Source organism: Callospermophilus lateralis, chromosome Y (genome assembly GCF_048772815.1).
Source record: "Callospermophilus lateralis isolate mCalLat2 chromosome Y, mCalLat2.hap1, whole genome shotgun sequence".
Taxonomy (NCBI): domain Eukaryota; kingdom Metazoa; phylum Chordata; class Mammalia; order Rodentia; family Sciuridae; genus Callospermophilus; species Callospermophilus lateralis.
Genome location: NC_135326.1, coordinates 10,468,545 through 10,484,074, shown reverse-complemented (window position 1 = coordinate 10,484,074; position 15,530 = coordinate 10,468,545). Strand labels below are relative to the sequence as shown.

At 41.9% G+C, this 15,530-nt stretch overlaps 1 pseudogene; it reads left to right on the top strand.

Moving 5' to 3' along the window:
• The first annotated feature begins 10,588 nt into the window (after positions 1–10,588).
• LOC143639724 (olfactory receptor 2W3-like) lies at positions 10,589–14,730 on the top strand (annotated as a pseudogene).
• Positions 14,731–15,530: the final 800 nt, after the last annotated feature.

Genomic DNA, 15,530 nt, shown 5'->3' with positions numbered 1-15,530 from the left:
TTGTTGCTTATGGATTTCCAGTTTTCCTAGCACAATTTGTTGAAGATGCTTTTTTCTCCAGTGTATGTTTTTGGCACCTTTGTCTAATATAAGATAATTGTAATTTTCTGGGTTAGTGTCTGTTTCCTCTATTCTGTTCCATTGGTCTCCCAGTCTGTTTTGGTGCCAACACCATGCTGTTTTTGTTACTATTTCTCTGTAGTATAGTTTAAATCTGGTACAGAGATGCCACCTACTTCAGTCTAAGGATTGTTTTAGCTATTCTGCATGTCTTATTTTTCCAGATGAATTTCATGATTGGTTTTTCTATTTGTATGAGGAATGCCTTGGGGATTTTGATGGGAATTGCATTATATCTGTATAATGCTTTTGGTAGCATGGTCATTTTGTTCATATTAATTCTGCTATCCATAAGCAAGTTAGATGTTTTCATCTTCTGAGGTCTTCTTTGATTTCTGTCTTTATGGTTCTGTAGTTTTCATGTATAGATCTTTTACTTCTTTCATTAATTTGATTCCCAAGTATTTTTTCTTTCTTTTTTTTGAGCATATTGTGAATTGGGTAGTCTTTCTCATTGCCTTCTCAGAGGCTTTGTCACTGATGTACAGAAATGCCTTTGATTTATGGGTGTTGATTTTATATCCTGCTACTTTGCTTAATTGATTTACTAGTTCTAGAAGTTTTCTGGCGGAGTGTTTTGGTTCTTCTAGATACAGAATCATATCATCAGCAAATAGTGCCAATTTAAGTTCTTCTTTTCCAATACATATCCCTTTGATTCTTTTCATTTGTTTAAGTGCTCTGGCCAGCATTTCAAGAACTATGTTGAATAGAAGTGGTGAAAGAGGGCAGCCCTGTCTCGTTTTAGTTTTTAGAGAAAATGCCTTCAATTTTTCTCTGTTTAGAATGATGTTGTCCTGAGGCTTAGCATTGAAAGCCTTTACAATATTGAGATATGTTACTGTTATCCTTAGTTGTTCTAGTGTCTTGAACATAAAGGGGTGCTGTATTTTGTCAAATGCTTTTTCTGCATTTATTGAGATGATCATATGTTTCTTATCTTTGTGTCTATTGATGTGATAAATTACATTTATTGATTTGTGTAAGTGGAACCAACCTTGCATCTCTAGGATGAATCCCACTTAATCATATTGCACAATCTTGGTAAGCTGTGTTTTCTATTTTCTCACCTGATATTGATCAATTTCAATTGTGTATGTCTTCCTGATTCAATATGAGCAGATCGTATGACTGAAGAAATTGCTTGTTAATTTTAATGTCTTCTATTATCCTCTGTATTTCTGTCAGATCTGTTGTAATATTATCATTTTCATCACGTATATCGGTAATTTGAGTTCTCTCTCTCTCTCTTTCTCTTTGTTAGCATGGGTAAGGGTCTGTCAGTTTTATTTATTTTTTTAAAGAATCAACTTTTTTGTCCATATTGTCAACTGTTTCATTTGTTTCAATTTTATTGATTTCAGCTCTAATTTTAATTATTTTTTGCCTTCTACTGCTTTTGCTGCTGGTTTGTTCCTCTTTTTATAGGGCTTTGAGAGGTAGTGTGAGGTCATTTGTTAACTTTAGTGTGAGGTTATTTGTTAACTTTTTTTTTTTCTGAAAGAATGAACGCCATGCAATGAATTTTCCCCTTAGTACTGCTTTCATAGTGTCTCAGATTTCCATCGGTTTTTTTATATGTTCTTATTTATGCCTAAGAAATTTTAATCCCCTCCTTGATTCCTTCTGCAATGCATTGTTCATTCTGTAGCCTATTGTTTAGTCGCCAGGTGATGGAGAAATTTTTACTTTTTATTTTGTTTTTGATTCCGAATTCCATTTAATTATGTTCTGATTAAATGTATGATAGTGTCTCTTCTTTTTTATATTTGCTAAGAGTTGCTTTGTGGCATAGTATATGGTCTATTTTATAGAAGGATCCATGTGCTACTGAGAAGAAAGTGTTTCTGTTTGATGCAGGTTGAAATATTCTATATGGTCAGTGAAGTCTAAATTATTGATTATGTTATTGAGTTTTATAGTTTTTTTATTCAACTTTTGTTTGGAAGATCTGTGCAGTGGTGAGAGAGGTGTGTTAAAGTCACCCAAGATTATTGTGTTGTGGTCAGTTTGACTCTGGAACTTGAGAAGAGTTTTTTTGAACATAGCTGCAATATTGTTTGGGGCATATATATTTATGATTGTTACATCTTCTTGGTGTATGGTTCCCTTGAGCAGTATGTAATGTCCATCTTTATCCCTTTTCATTCCCTTTGGCTTGAAGTCTCCTGTATTTGATATGAGTATGGAAAACCCTGCTTACTTGTGCAGTCCATGTGAGTGGTATGGTTTTTTTCCAACCTTTGACCCTCAGTCAGTGTATGTCTTTTTCTATCAGATAAGCCTCCTGGAGGCAGCATGTTGTTGGGCCTTCTTCTTCTTCTTTTTTTTTAATCCAGTCTGCTAGCTTATGTCTTATGATTGGTGAGTTTAATCCATTAGCTTTGAGGGTTATTATTATGACATGGTTTGTATTTCCAGCCATATTTTTTATTTTTGTTATTTAACTTGACTTGATTTTCTTCTTTGATTAGTTTTTCCTTTGGGGTACTACCTTCCTCTTTTGATTTTCATTGTTATTTTTCTTCTCCTCTTCATGGAGTATTTTTCCAAGGATGTTTTGTAGTGGTGGTTTTCTAGCTATAGATTCTTTTTTACTTTTGTTTATCATGGAAGGATTTTATTTGATCTTGAAATCTAAAGCTTACTTTTGCTGGATTCAAGATTCTTGGTTGGCACCCATTTTCTTTCAGCTTGATAGATGTTGTTTTAGGATCTTCTAGCTTTTGGGGTCTGTGATGAAGAAATCTGCCAGTATCCCAACTCATTTTACCCTATATATAGTCTGATTCCTTTCTCTCATGGCTTGTAAAATTCTCTCCCTCTCCTGTATGGTGAGCATTTTTATTATTATGTGCCCTGGTATGGATCTGTTTTGATTTTGTACATTTGGCATCCTGTAGCCTCTTCAATTTGGATTTTCAATTCATTCTTCGTGTTTTGAAAGTTTTCTGATATTATTTCATTGAATAGATCCTTGATTCCTTTGGTTTGGTCCTCTATGCTTCCCTCTATCCCAATAACTCCCAAATATGGCTTTTCATGCTATCCCATATATCTTGAGTGTTCTGCTCCTGGTTCCTCACCATTTTCACTCTATGGTCTATGTTCCTTTCAAGATTATACATTTTATCTTCATTGTCTGATGTCCTATCTTCCTAGTAGTCTTCTCTGTTCATGATGCTTTCATTTGAGCTTTGAGTTTAGTTTATTATTTCTTTCATTTCAAGAATTTCTGTTTGTTTGTTTGTTTGTTTTAGAACCTCTGTCTCCCTGTTGAGGTGATCTTTTACTTCTTGGATTTGTTTATGTAGCTCATTATCAGTGATCTTTTACTGCTTGTCTCTGCTCTGTTATATCTTCTTGGAGTTCACAGGACATTTCAACCATGTATATCCTGAAATCTTTCTGCGTCCATTTTTCTGCTGTAGCTGTCAATGATTCTAATGAGGTGTTGTCTTGATTTGTTTGGGCACTTTCTTCCCTTGTCTTTTTATGTTCCTTGTGTGTCTTCCTTTCCAGCTCTGTGGTTCTGAGGTGCTATTGTTTTTACCCAATAGATTTGTAGTGCTCTTGTAGGTTTGCAAGATCCCTCCTTTGTGGGGAAAGATGATGTTAACAGATCCCAATATCAACAATACATCACATATGAACAATTTGTTGTTATGAAGACATTTACAGTTTAGTCTCAATGTGCAGAAATGTTGGATTCAATTATTATTTAAAATATAATAGGTAGTTTTGTAAAAAGGTTTGCAGTCTCTGGTGGTGGACAATGACCTGGGGATCTGGCAGGATGATATGTGGCTCAGAGGGAGTTCCAATCTGCCAGCCATGCTCACCAAATATGGGGAGATAGGTGATCCTAGATGGAGGCACTCTGCTTCCAGAGCTGGGGTGTCCAGTGATGTGGGGGGAGCTGGATGATGTCCTTGTGCTGTTGGTAGGTAGAAGCTGAGTGGCCTGTGTGGGAATGGGGTGCAGCCTAGAGTTCTGCAGTGGGGCTGAGAGGTGTTTCTGCTGAGCCGCTCAAGAGCTGCTTGTGGCTAGAGCTGTGGGATTTGGGTCTGGAGTCCAGAGTGTTATTTGAACGCAGAGGCTCTGAATTCTGCACTGGGCTTACAGCGTGGTGATTTCTGTGAAAATCCACTCTATAGTGGATTTTCACGCTCTCTGAAATCCTGTATTCCGATGAGGTGAGACCTAGGCCACAGAACAACACAGGATGCTGCCTGTCTCTGGCCCACCATCTTGAATTTCCCCCCTTCTGCTCTTGACATGATATGGTACCCTTTCAACTCTCAAGGCCTCTTTAAACAGCAGGGAAGAACTCAAACTGGAGAAAAGCCTTGTATGTAGAAATGTGAAAAGACATTCCTAGTTTCAGATCTAGTTAGACTTGTTCAGATTTGCGGGAATATTTTGTATTATTTATTATTATTTTTTTCAACTCAGAGGTGCTGAACCACTGAGACACATCCCAGTCTTTTTTTAATTTTTTTTTTCTTTACAATTTTGAGACATGGTCTCACTTGGTCGCTTAGATCCTAATTTGCTGAGGCTGGCTTTGAACTTGTTATCCTGCTGCCTCAGCTTGATGTAGTCTTCACTGCCTTCAGCAACCACGCTCATTTGAGAAAACTGTGGGAGTGTGAAAAGTGTATGTGCCTACATTTTGGCTATTCACAGGTGATAAAAATGCACCCTAGAGTGGATGTAAGGATTGCATCAGTGTGAAAATGTGAAAGCAAGGTTAAATCTCTGTTATTGTTAGATTCAACTTTTTTGTATTTTAAGTTCTTTGCATCTGTAGTCAAATCTCACATATTATGACATAATCTTATATATACTGTGAATTTTTGTGTGTGCAAAAATGTTAGTTGCATTAACTTTTAGCCACAGCATTTTAATTCTTTTTTAGAGTTTTTATCTCTCCCCTTCCATTAAGTACATTTTTTGTTATATTGTCCATTTTTTGCAGTAAAGGCTTTATCAGATTTAAAACTCAGGTCTCATAATATGAAAACTTTTTCTATATGGAATTCTGATGCTTTCTGTGTCGTCAAATATTGTATGACTTTTACATATGTTGTGATAAAATAAAAATTGAGAGAGGTTTTAGAGAAATAATGACCAGGGTCAGGGAATGGAGAAGACAAAAGGAACATTACCATCATTATATCTGGAGTCTTTAAGCACTGAGCCCCATCCCTAGTCCTTTTTAATTTTTTGTTTGGTTTTTGTTTGTTTGTTTCATACAGAATCTTGCTAAGATTTTCTTAAGGGCCTCCATTTCTTGCTGAGGCTGGGTTGAAGCTTGTGATCCTCCTGTTATGGCCACTGGGATCACAGACATATGCTATCATGCTCAGCTCCTGGGTGTTTCCTGAATCTCTGATGTAAATCAAAATGTGCCTTGTTTGTGTCCAGTTTTCAGGTGTCACTATATCAGATGCAAGAGTTGCTTCTTCATGTCTTTCTGTATGCTAACGTCCTTCAAGCTCTAAGATTCTAAAATGATGCTGATCATCATAAGAACATTAACTCACACCTTCCAAATTATTATTAGTTCAGTTGAACTAAACTGGAGTTGACTTGGAAAAATGTATATTAGATAATTTATGCTGAAAACAGGGGTGGAAGAACTAGTTCAATATTTAAGGAAGCCAATTATTCATTTCTATGAAGAGCTCATGATATGATGAACTTCAGTTACTATTCCCTTTCATGCACCAGGCACCAGAAAAGCACTTTAGCAGGGTCACAGAGGCTATCAGAAATGCCCTGGTGCTCAGGTGAGGGTTTTCCAGAGCAGCAAGTCCCATGAAAAAACACCTGGGAGGGGTGAGTTGTGCCACCCACACATGCACACTCACACCCACTTGCACACACACGTACAGGATCTAGTCACCCTTTTCTCTACATACCCTCCCTAGTGCGGTGCTTTCATCCTCACTGTGTCATGCAACTATTGATTTCTTTGATCTTTCTCACAATGTTGCTGCCCACTATTCCTTCTCAAAAATCAATTGCTATTTCCTGACTTCTCAATTTAGTCTTGTGTCATTCAGAAGTTTCAGAAACATTGTGTGTGTGAGTTGAGGCCTCTCCACTCCAGCCTTGTGTACAGATTAGTGAAATATCTCTTCCTTCCTCCTTTTCTCCCTTTGTTATTTCAGACATTACCCAGGAGGGCTCCACCACTGAGCTTCACCCTAACCCTCTTAATTGTTATTTTTTAAGAGAGTGAGGCTGGCCTTGAACTTGGGGTCACCCTGCCTCAACCTCCCAGCAGCTGGGACCATAGGCATGTGTCCTTATTTGCCCTGCAGCTGATCTATTCCTTTTCCTTGATGCCTCTTGGCCTGCTGATGACTCTGGGACCACCACTGTGTCATGCATTCTTTTCTAAGTCTCATGTGTTGTGTTGTACATAGGAAGTTAAAGAGAATTATAAAATCTTGTACTTTGTACATATTGTTTGGAGAGGCACCTTCTCAAAATATACTTTGCCCTATTATTGATGGAGTTTATTGCTTTTCTTTTCCTGGTGCCAGGGACCCAATCCTGCCTTGTGCATGCTAGGCAGGCGCTCTAGCACTGAGCACTCCTCTAGCTCAGGTGGTGAGTTTGCCGCTGCTGTGTTTGTGAACCCACTACTGTCCACATCGGAAGATGCAGCTCTGCAGGTGCATCCTCGTGTTTGCAGTTTGTCCCATTTTTTTTTTAAACTTCTTTTACAGCACTGAATTTTAAATCCAACTCAGCTTTTCTCTCCATTATTAATCCTTGGGTGGAGTAAGCCAGAACACCCAGGCTAGATTTCTCTCTGTGTTCAGGGTACTGTCATACATAGGTGACTGCCTAACCAATTTGATTCTGCAACATGCACACTCAGGAAAATGAGAGATGATATCCCATTTATGTATGATATATCAAAGTGCATAAATGCATTCTATAGTCATGTATATGTAACTGAAAGAAATAAAATAGTTTTAAAACAAAACAAATCCAGGTGCAATGGCTCATGTCTTCATTCCAATGGCTCAGGAGGCTGAGGCAGGAGGACTGTGAGCTGAAAGCCAGCCTCAGACATAGTGAGACAGTAAACAACTCAGTGAGACCCGGTCTCTAATAAAGTACAAACTATAGCTGTGGAGGTGGCTCAGTGGTTGAGGGCCCCTGAGTTCAATTCACAGGACACCCCCCATTCAAAAAAAAAAAAAAAAAAAAAAAAAAGGAAAGGAAAAAACAACTAAGGAAGAGGGGTATGAAACCCGTCTTGTTGGGCACAGTGTCACACAGGCATAATTCCAGTGGCAAAGCAGGCTGAGGAAGAGGGATCACAAACCTAGACAGCCTCAACTTAGTGAGGCCCTATGGAACTTAGCAAGATCTGTGTCAAAATAAAAAATCAAAAGTCTGGGGATGTTGCTCAGTGGTTGTGCACCCCGGGCTCAATCCCCAGCCCCAAATAATAAAGATACAAAAATGGATTTAGTCTTTTCTCTACATTTGCATTGCTCTCATCTTCCTAATGGCTCTAATTGACAACCTGTCCATGATTCTTCTCACCCTCCTGGATGTCCTCCTCCACACAGCTCTCTATTTCCTGGTGTGTTGGCTGTCCCTCACTGATCTGCATGACATCTCCTTATGTTTGCATTCATTGGAATCCCTCTTTTCTGTGGTCAAATACTTCTTGCTCTCTGCTTTATGCCCTTGGGACATCAGGGAACAAGGTTCTGTCTGTCTTCCACACCACCCTCACCCAATACTCAACTCCATCTTCTATAACCTGAGGAACAAGAAGTTGTTGAGACCCTGAGCAGATGGACCCAGAGGTCTCTTCTGTGTGATACAGATAAAAGGTCTGCCCCTTTCCCCAGGACTTAGCTGCAAGTCCATTAAGTATTGTGTAGGAACTGAAAATATTATTTTGTACCAAGAGTGTGGAGACTAAAAACCATCTACAATATAAATAAACTGCTCAGGTCTGTACAAAATTGTCTTATGGATGTATGGAATTTAAATAATATTTTAGCATCCTGCTTCCCTGTGAACCAGAGACAGGCCCACACCAGGACCCCAACATGAGTCACCCCTTATTCGAGCAGAGAGGTGACTTGACTCGGGGTTCCCTGTTTACCCCATGGTGGCTCCACAGTTCAACATCAGACACACATAGGTTTGAGGCTGCCAATCCAACAAAACTGGGATGTCACAGCTTCAATCAAGGGACAACAATAATGACCTGGTAAGAAGGTCTCCAAGGTCCCTGTGGGCCTTGCTACACCTGTGTCTCCTCTTTTTTTTTTTTTTTAATTTGTCTTTTTTTTTTAAGAGAGAGTGAAAGAGGGAGGGAGGAAGGGATAGAGAGAGAGAGAGAGAAGTTTAATATTTATTTTTTATTAATTGGCGGACACAACATCTTTGTTTGTATGTGGTGCTGAGTATCAAACCCAGGCCACACGCATGCCAGGTGAGCGCGCTACTGCTTGAGCCACATCCCCAGCCCTCCTCTTTACTATTATTCTTTACACAGAATATCTTTATATTTTAGAATATTATTCTTTAAATAGGTGTCTCTTAATTGTCCTTTTAAAATTATGATTAAAATTACTTCCCAGTGTGGGGAATAGTACATAAGTCTTACAGTGTTTCATGGACTATAGGTCCAGTTACAGAATGTATATAATACAAATGAATTTCTAACAATGTAAGTTTTATTGCTCAAACTCACATATGGCTTTAATGTGGAGAACATTTTGAATATAATGTTTTCTCAAATCCTACAAACATCCAATAAACAGAAATGATATGCAAGAATCAGCACCAATCATTGCAATTACTGATATCTTTGAATCAGTCAAATTTACTCTCCAATTAGAAGTGTCAAAATTGGAATATAAGTCAGCATTTTAAAACATTTATTGTTTGATCAAGGTTGTATAAATTTGATTCATTATAAATTGGTTCTTGGTCAAACAGCACAAACTTTAGGTATAAGTTCAATATTTAATGAGCTCTGTCATGTCAGAATGTAGAGAAAAACCTTAGCTTACATCAGCATAATAAAATCAGGGAAGTAGCCTAAAAAATCCTACAATTGATTAATCCAAATATATATAATCAGTAAAGTTATACAGAAATCTGTTTTTCAAATGTTTTAACTTTCCATGTCATCTGTCTAGATAATTATATAAACATGTCCTTATTTAGAAAAACCCTTTCATCATGAAAATTTGGAATATAAAGACCTTTTCATTTACCCAAAGATGATTTCTTTCTTCTTAGGACCTCCTAGTAGACATCCTTTTATTTCTTTTACTTAGAACTGGATAATCATACTAGCAAAAGTGTGTGTTTCCTCTCTGTAGAAATATCTTCTTTTCCTTCTCAAAAAATTCTTCTTTGTGTATACTTTGGAACAATTTTTATAAATCTTAGAATCTAAACAAATTATTGTACCTTAATAAGAAGTTTCTCAATGAAAATATAGTTAAAGCTGTTGGACATTTCTGTTGACAGAATCATATCTATTTATCATCTTATAAAAATTTATACAAAATTTGAGAATTAGAGATTACTTGATGGTTATATCTCTTGAAATAGATATTTTATAATCAAACACATTTATCTTAAATATCTGTACCATAAAATGCAGAGCATAAGAGCATATATAAGAAATATAACTTATGTGTTTTCTGTTGAAGAAAAATGATTAGAAGAAAATAAAAATCTATTAATTAAAAAATAAGACATATATGTTAATTATTTCATGAATTAAGGACTATGGATGATCCAAATAACTGGAAAGATATACATTCATAATAAAAGTTTAACTTAGTATCATACAACCGTGGAATTTTAAGATAAGCCTCATTAAATCCTGTGTTTGGATCCATTTATTTTACTTTGGACTAGTAGTGCACTCATTCTATTTGGGACGTCACGTGATGTGGTTAAAAAAAATACCTGTGTCTACATTTGTTTATTGTAATTATGTAGTCAGGAATGAGAAGGATTTCTTGGTCATCACAGAAACGTTGTGAGAAAAGATCTCAGATGCTGGCTTTTGTGTGTGGGGGGTGCAAAACGCATTCCCATAGTCTCCAAAATTATAAGAAGCCTATGTTTGTGACCTCTCCTCAACGGAACATTACTTAGTTATATTACCCTGAAGAGCAAAAGGAAGGGTTGTAAAGGAAGCTGTTGACACACACACACACACACACACACACACACACACACACACAAAGTTATTTAGCGTCAGAGCGAGTCAGGCTTAGGGCAGCAACAGAGAAGCCTGTGGAGTCAGATTTTGCCTGAAAGTATTTCAGGTGCACATTCTTAACAAATGCAGGCTCCTTGCAGCTCCAGTGGCAGACAACAGTGAAGCAGGAAGGACAGGTTAGTGGCTAAGAGGCGGGACCAGAAACCCTGCCTGGGTGACAGGGAAGGATCAATGGGAAGCCCTGGAAAGTGGGAAAGACCTGATGAGGAAGCCAGGCTCCGTCCCCCAGGCTCCCCTGGTTACCATGGTGATGGAACAGCCCAGAACTGGCTGTGGCTGCTGCAGCTGCCTGGGTCCCAAGGTCAGGTGTCAGCTCTCTCCTCCTTAATGGGCCATTTCCCTGTGTCTTCCCCTCACCCCTCCTGTTCTCCCATCTTTTGCATTTTCCCTTTCCAGAGCGTGGGCACTTTAAAACAGTGATTTAAAGACAGAGGTCAGCATTACTGTCTAACCCTAAGGCAGTCTGCCTTTGGCCCCCTGGCCAGGTTGCTTAAGGGACAAAAGCGCAGCTGGGTGGGGCTAGTTAAGACCTTTTAGGGAGCAGGGGCTGGACCTGTGTCCTGCAGCTGAGTTAATTAAAGCTGTTCCGATCCCAATGGGACAAGAGTGCAGGGAAGAGTCTCAGTACAAATTGTTTGAGCTCATTTGAAATAACAGCAGAACACAATTTGCCTCTCTACCAGCAGAAAATCCCCTGTATCAAGTCGCCCCATAAAAAAAGTTTACTTTTTCCTCTTACCCCCCAAACATTGACTCCTAGAATACAGATTCCAAGAAATCTTTATGTTGTGAGGGGGCAAAATTATGATGTATGCAGTCGAGGGGAGAAATAAAGAATGTCCACGGGCTTCTGTCCCTTCCAGTGCTTTATTCACTCAAGTTACTCCATGCAGTTTCACTCTATAGGTTCTTAATCAAGAAAACAATCCTTAATGCTGGGCACTGCAATAGACATAATCAATCCACAGCAAACAATTCCAGATGCATTCTAAGCACTGCAAAACACACTTTATCAGGACAGGCTAGTGACAGACATTCCCTCTGCATGCTAAGTTCAAAGGTCTTAAGTCCTAGGCTGTGAGTCCAGCAGATGCACACTCACTCAGACCTCGGTGATCAGGTCTGGAACCAAGGTAGGCTTTCCCTAGCATGGAGCGTGGAGCGGATGACCAGTTGAGGAGGGGGTCATAGGGAGCAGTTGGGGCTCTCACCAAGGTCCAGATGAGGTGGTAGATTTTGAGAGTGGTGAGGATCATGCAGAGAATCAGGAAAGATGACAAGTGATGGGATGTCAGGTCCTCAGCAGGCTCTCCAGCTCCCTCACCCAGCTCCCCCAAAGGAGGAAGGCAGGCAAGAAAGAGAGAGAGCAGGCCTGCAGCCCCATTTTATTGGGGAGAAGCCATTCAAGTGAGGATAGGGTCAAGATTCAGGGGGTGGAGTCTTCCTGATGTCTGCTGCCAGTAGGTTGACATCCTGGAAGGCCACGCCCATCTCATGTGCTCTGTGAGGATCAAGGGCAGAGCAAGGGAAGGGGACACACCAGGGGAGGTTCCATGGAACATTCTATCCCAAAAGGGCAAAGAGTAGAATTCCAAAGGAACAGGTGGGTGTAACTCGCCCCCAATGGGTGATGCCTACTCCTGGAGCCACACCTCATTATCTGAATGGGGGTGAGGCCCAATGTGTTCTGGGGTGCAGGAGCTGATCCATACTCCCCTCCACAGGACTTAATATGACTCCTGACAGCAGAATTCACAGTTCAGGGTGGACTCCAGGGCCAGCTGCCCAGCGTGTGGTGTGTGGTCAGAGCACCCCAGGGGACTGTCTCCTGAGCAGTCAGCACAAATGCAGTCGCTTCTCTTGGTAAAGCTGTGGGAGGAACGTGAGGCAGTCAGTGTCCGGGTCCAGCAGTGCTCACCGGGTCCCACTGTCCCATGGTCTACAGAAGCAAAAATTGCTTCTTCCCCCCTATCCAAGCTCTGGGTGGGCACGTCACAGGGTTTAACTGGGTGTTACTTGAAGCTGTCCCCCTCAGACTCAGAGTCTGAGCCATGACCTAATGGAGCACAGCTCCACGACCTTGGGTTACATCATGAGTTGGAAATTGTGACGTGTTTGGCAAAAATAATGGTGAATGTGTTGTCACAGAAATTGTCTCATTTCTGTGTTCTTTTTAGCTTGATCTCATGGGAGGTGTTTTGCATATTTCATCTGACAAGGGAGCAATCTGGATGCTGGGTGAAGAGGGTGAGGGGCTCCCTAGGGTTGAGGACCCAGGATGCTCCTCTGAGCACATCCCCGCATCCTCCAGGGGAAGTTTGATGCACAGGGTGCCTTTTGTCTGGGGTGTCTCTGGGTCACTTCCTCTCCACTGTGAGGAGAGGGTCCCGGGGTCAGGACTGTTGGGGGTCCCAGGAGCCTGGGTTTCCTATTGGGAGTCAGAAGCCTGAGCAGTCACCTCCACACAGGGGCCAGGGGCTTAGGATCCTGTCCCCATTGCTCAAGTGAGGAGAAGGACACGTTTCCCGCCACAGGGGTGGCTGAGGGCATGGCACAGTGCCAGGCTCCCTGAGTTCCTCTCCTGTGGGGATGCTGCTGCTGCAGTTTTGCTTTGGTTTTTATTTCTCTCCTTTGCATGTGGCACCTTGTAATGTCTCTGTTTCTGGAAATGTTGATATATTTTCACTTTTTACATGAGATTTGTGTGTATTTTATAGTAGTAAATGATAAAGTATCATAATGACAACATAGATTTATGCATTCGTGATATTCTAAATTTTTGATAAAGATGGAATATGTAGGGTGGGGCTGGGGCTCCAAGGTGGAGTGCTCACCTAGCATGCAGGAGCCACTGGGTTTGATTCTCAGCACCACACAACTATGAAATAAAGACATGTGTCCACCTAAAAACCTAAAAAAATAAATATTTTTAAAAGACTGAATATTTAGTTACATGTTTTGTCTTTTAGTATATCAAATGCTTGCAAATCTCTAAGTTGTTTTATATACTGAACCAGATTTCTGTATGAGTTGCCCTTGTACTTCAAACCCATGATGTTCAAGGATCAGCTGCACATGGTGTTTCCTAAATCCTATCAGGTGGTTATTTTGGGTGTTCTTTGTGCCTCTGAGGTTTTGACAGGAGCTCAGGAACTTGTGTAGCTGGAAGAAGCAAAGGATGGAGCTTGGCAGGTGTGTGTCCTCCTGTTCTGCAGTAACAATGAATCGGGGGTGGATAAGGGTGAAGATGCAGCCACATTTGCTGGGTGCAGACCAGCTCTGCCCCTCCATGTGGGACATTCACTTCACACAAGTGTCTCTGTTTCCTTTCTATAACTTGGGAATAATAATAATAACCCCAGCAGAGCCTGCACAGCACAGATAGAGGTTATGTGAGTCAGTAAACAAGTCCTCACGGTGCTGCTTTAAGCCTGGCTAGGAGCCCACACTCCAGCAGCCCTTGCCGCTTCTGCTGTTGACACCTCTCCTCAGGTGCCCTAGAGATCGATGGGACCAATGGCAGCACACAGGACCTCTTTATCCTCCTTGGATTCTCCAATTTCCCCAATGTGAAGAAGGTCCTCTTTGTGGTCCTCCTGGTAGCACATATGCTGACCCTGCTGGGCCACACTCCATCATCCTGATGTCGCAGCTGGGCACACCTCCACATGCCCATGTACTCCTTACCCCTTTTCATCCTTCCTGGATCTCAGCTTCACCTGAGCTCCATCCCCAGCTGCTGCACAACATATGTGTCCACAAAAAGACCATCAGCTCTGCAGGGGCACAGTCCAGCTCTTCCTGTTCCTTGGCCTGGGTGGAGTGGAGGGACTGCTGCTGAGTGTCACAGCCTATGACACGTTAGTGGCTATCTGGAAGCCCCTGCCCTACACCGTGATCGTGATTTCCAGGCTGTGGTGCAGTCATTTCCTTGGTCATGTGTCAGTGACCCTATGGTTACACTGCTGTGCGCACAAGAAGAAGGATCACTTCCTGTGTGAGATACCTATCCTGATCCGTGTGGCCTGTGTCAGCATGGTGGCTATTGAGGGCACTGTCCTTGTCCTGGATGTGGGCATCATGCTGTTTCCCGTGTTCTTCCTCTTGGTCTCCTGTGGTCACATCATCAGTGCTGTGCTCAGAATGCAGTCGTCCTCAGGAAGACACAGTCTTCATCACCTGCGGCCCACCTCCCCCCTGGGCTTCCTGTTCTACGGGAACATCATCTTCAAGTACATGCAGCCAGGAGCCGCTCCTCCCGGGACCAGGGCAAGGTCCTCATGCTCTTCTACAACCCCGTCACCCCCTCCTGAACCCCTCATCTCCACCCTCAGAAACAGGGAGGTGAGAAGGCTGATGCTGGGGAACAGAAAAGGGGACAATGAGGGAGGGCCCAGGGAGTGACCAGCACACAGCCTCAGGGTCAGCTCCATAAGGGCCACTGCTGTCCTCTGAGCTGTGGGGCAGATGAGGTGTCTGCCTGCAGCTCTCAGCACCCTTGCAGGGCTGGCCTCTGGGCGCCTGATTAAGGCCAGCGCTGTGGGTATTATAACAGCACAAGGCCTGTCCTCCACATCTGGATGTGCAGACCTGACCCCGCAGGCTGCTACCAGGGCCACACTGGCAGCAGCCCCCCGGGTCCTGCTTCTGTAGTTTGCTGAGTTCACGGTGGTGCTCTCGGCATTTTAGCTGGAACCTCCCAGCTCTCTCAGGGCTCTTGGTGTGAACCACTGTGTCTTCCTGGGTGGCGTCAAAGCTGAGTTCAGCATGGCTGGGTATCTCCCTCCCATAGGCTCGCAAGGAAGCATGTTGCCTTTTTCTGCCCTTTGTTAGGGGACAGATAAATGAATGTGGTGGGAGCTCAAGGTTAAGGAGCAACTATAAATGTGGCCCCGTGGGCAGACCCCACGTGCTTCATTTGCCCAAAAGCAATGTCTCTGCAGCCCTGCCTGGAGGAAGTGGACAGGGTCTGTTATTCCCCAGCAAAGCACCTGCTGTCTGCGTGGAAATGCAGGTAGGGATTAGTATGGATGAGAGGAACCCAAGAGAGTATGAAGGGCCTGACTTTTGTGACCCTTTTGCCCGAGCAGATTCTGAAACATAAGGATGATTC